We start from the raw sequence: 3,960 nt of genomic DNA, 5'->3' as shown, positions 1-3,960 counted from the left end.
CCCTGCATTGTTTTATTTTGAAATAATTAACAATTGGATTATTATTTCTGATGCATAAATCCTAGCATAAAGGTAATTTAAATACTTTGTCAACTGTTGGTAAGTTTTATGTAAAGCAATAGGTCATAATTGTAAGCTAATTTTATATTTTGTATATAAAATCTTAATCTGTAAAGTTAGCTGTGAGATAAATGAAGTGGAGTAAAAAATACAATATTTCCCCCAGAAATGGAGTAGAGTAGAAGTATCATATGGAAATATTCGAGTAAATTACAAGTACCTCAAGAAAGTGCAACTCTTGCGTAAATGTACTTACTTTCCACCACTGCTGGTACTTTCTGTTTGTTTTTTAATGACAGGGCTGACAAAATCAATGGCAAGTGGCAGATGTTGCTAGCTGGATTCAAATCCTTGAAATTGTGTGTGCCTGATTTCCACAAGCTATTTAGCCTCTAGGCTGTCCCCTACAACACACTCTTTCCATAGACTCCTGTAGCCAACTCTGGTATTTTACCTCTTTCACATTGTTATTTTACTTGCATTGTTGTATGTTATGTCTCAAAGATGAGGCATAGTATATGAAGGTTTGAGGTCTATAAATAAGCAAATTGTTATACAATAGCTCAGTTTATCTGTGTTTTCTCACATTTTCAAAGTATAATGCCTACTTTGGTCAGAAACAGTGCATTCGTGTGAGTTTATGTTGTAAATGTGAACAGATAACATCCCAACTATGAAAATAACTAGCAGACTAAATGCACCCTCTTCCCAACTCTGCAGCTCATGAAGGTGAATAAACATCATGCATTTCTTCTGACTGTGGAAATTATTCTTAACATTACTTACTCCCAATTTACCCCATTCATTTCAATAAAAGCATGCCATTTGCAGATACATGCCAATCTTTTCTTGAGCTACACATCTTAAAAGCAAAGTAAAAGTACTTTAACCAAACACCTTTAAGCACACGAGGTCACTCATTGCTGATAATTACAACATCTGTAATTTCCTAGCTTAATGTGCTATACATCAAGGTTGAACTTTACCAAGCTCGACATGTCAATCTGCTCTATGTATTTCCCTTTGCATTAGTGAATTTGAATGACATTTAAGTCTCATAAATGTTGTAACCAGCCTATCACTTGCCCACTCATCCACCACCTTAGAATTTGCAAGTGATTTTAGTCATTGATTAGAAAGTGTTTTGAAGTCTAAGTGTATCCGGTCATATCTTTAATGAGTCCATGTTGCCACTTAAGTCGTTCACTGCTCTTTTGTTTAAATGGGAAGAAAATATTCCAAGATTTAAGTGAGCCACAATGTCTACATATCACAGAACACTTATGATTTATTGTGTAAAAATGTGAGAGCACTGTTTTTTTTTTGTTTTTTTGAAAACGTGATTTTAAATGTTTCAGATGAGCATAGGTTTGTAATTTTAGAGGGAAAAAATATTGGTTATGTAGTGTTTTATACATTTAACCCATGCAGGGCATTTATGCACCATTGCCATTAGTGCTTTTTAACAGTTTGATTAAATGCTTTAATCAATCACAATCCCAGCCTGTTTATTAATCACTTTATCAAGCAGTTGATGCATTGCTGCTTTTAATGGACTCCATTTATTTTGATTTCTCCTCTCTTCATCTTATCGAAAGGGCTCTCCCAATCTAGACAGATAAAAAGGGGGATGCGAGAATGGCTGGGTGTAGTGGCGAGAGCTCAGACAAGCCAGTCCCTTAACTTCATTACAATCACTCTGCTCAGACTTAACCAATTTATTAATGGCAATATGTGCCCTGAGCAATGGCTAGGTAAACCACATAGCTTAGCTCAGATAAACAGGCGCCCATTCATTTGTCTCCTCACCTGACACAATGGTGATGTATGATCCTAATAAGATTAATATCCCCAGGATTTATTCCCTCTTAGTCACCGCAGGCATCTTTTAATGTTACTCCTCAATGATCTAAGACTGTTTGTCATCTTCTATGTTGTAAAAATTGAGAGTAGAAATATATAAAATAAATACTTCAAAAAATAAATACTTCAATCCAGGTTGGATAGAATACTTCAGATATAACTGTTAGTGCTAACAACCATTTATTGCACAGAGACAAGGCAGCCTGTTCTTACACTCGAATTATGAATGATCATTCTTCCCTCCTGTGGAGGGGCTGAAAACAAATTTCGAAAACAGAAGCTTCTCTCACAATTGCATTTCAAGTTTCTGTTGTATTCAATAACGCATTAAAGTAGTCATTGAACCTGTCATGTTCTGGTCAGAAATGACCACAATTAGCAAACAATCCATCTCCTTTTAAGCCCCCTCCCAGCCAACCCCGCCATCACCCAACCACCACTGCCTCTGGTTTAGATTCACGCTCAGACTTTCTGTCTCGTCCATATTTCCCCCTGTCTGCCCTTCAGCTTCTCCTCTTCTCTCCATTGTGTGCTAAAAAGCTATTGTCTGCATCATCTGAAACTCTGTTCTCTGTTACGAGGCAGCGGTGAAAAACACGAGAGTGCACAGGTTTGGAACGCTGAATAGAAAATTGTACTTAAGTGGTCTTCTCTTGCCCATCACCTCTACCCTCTACCCTCCTCCACATGAGAAGGGCTGTTGGGGTGGGCTGGAAGGGGAAGCCAGCAGGGCAATAGCAAACTTGAAAGCAGCCAACATTTGCAGCACTCTTGAAAAACAAGCATTTCACACCTGAAGCCTTTCATGCAGGGCCTCGAGGCATCCCCTTCAAGGCATTTAATTGGCTATTGCTTCAGAGCTCGTTCAACGTGCCCATTATGGTGAGGCGACAAGCAGCCAAGTATGTCGAATGAAAAGGGTTCTTCTCCCAGATGGGCCTAGTGGTATTAAAAACTGCCCCATCACTTCTTGCTGTTGACTGGCAGAGGTAATTCAGATGCACATCTACAATGAAAAGAGTACAGGATAAGATGGAGAAAAATGCCTTCACGATTTCTTTCAAATACAGTAACCAGTCAGAAAGATTAGAAGATATAGAGATCATGTTGTAATGCTGATATACATATGATATACAGCAAAGCACACACTGCATAGCACTACTTTGTTCTAACATATAGCCGCTGTAATAAATGACACTCAACTTCAGCAGTCCTGTTTATCAATGCTGGCATTTGAACAAGCTGTGAAACATTTCCTTGGTTATTGCAAATTGGTGAAAACATAAAAATACCCTGCAGCATGCCTCCACACATCAGACACTTTGATTACTTACAGTTTTTGAAATGAAGACATTTGTGGCTCTTCTAAACATATATTTCATGCTTTAATCTCAGCCCTGGGACATAAAGCTCTAGGATATGATGTTCCACTTTTGTTTGGCAGTTCTACCTTAAAGATATGGTCTTTTCCCGTCCCTGTGCCATCTGCCATCTGAAGTTTCACCCATATCAGCCTGCGGCATTGGAGCCCTCATTGGCAATGTTTTTGAGGGCACCCTGACTCCCCATGGATGGACAGCCTTGGGGGAACCAGATAAAGTAGGTGTTTAGTCTCTGGGCTGCTGATGAGGAAGGGATTGGCTTTGAGCTGGGTTGGGACTCATGGGAAATCTGGCGTGCAAACTAATTATGTTGTGCTGCCAAACTGCCTGTGATTACAAAATGGAGAGGCGGCAAAGGTGGAGCTTAGACTTTATCAATTGCCCTACTATTTCTTTTTTAAAAGAAAACAGCTAAAGCTAATGAGATTATTTAACGAGATGTTCTTTTTGTAGAAGGACTTCATTTTATAACAATTCTACTACAACTGGGATGGATGGATGGATGGATAGATTCTACATAAATAAAGAAAAAAATCCCATAAAGAAAAAAAGACCAACATCGTAATCCTTGATTAAAAAGTTGTTGCCTGAAAAATCTTAAATCTCAGGATGGTTCAGTAACAGCAAATATCTAATTACTTCTACTATGTTTCCC

The 3,960-nt window shown here is 38.3% G+C and overlaps 1 long non-coding RNA gene across 1 annotated transcript; it reads right to left on the bottom strand.

The window, feature by feature from the left end:
• Window positions 1–2,086: 2,086 nt before the first annotated feature.
• On the bottom strand, window positions 2,087–3,499 carry LOC119894285. Its single transcript, XR_005442894.1, has 2 exons — window positions 3,374–3,499; window positions 2,087–2,929 (listed from the first exon to the last, which is right to left on the bottom strand). It is a non-coding gene; the product is annotated as an uncharacterized LOC119894285 (long non-coding RNA).
• Window positions 3,500–3,960: the final 461 nt, after the last annotated feature.

This window comes from Micropterus salmoides, unplaced genomic scaffold (assembly GCF_014851395.1).
Source record: "Micropterus salmoides isolate LMB-PRFRI ecotype aquatic unplaced genomic scaffold, ASM1485139v1 Ms_hic_scaffold_8, whole genome shotgun sequence".
NCBI lineage: Eukaryota > Metazoa > Chordata > Actinopteri > Centrarchiformes > Centrarchidae > Micropterus > Micropterus salmoides.
Note: the sequence above shows the minus strand (reverse complement) of the source record. Positions and strands in the feature narration are given on the sequence as shown.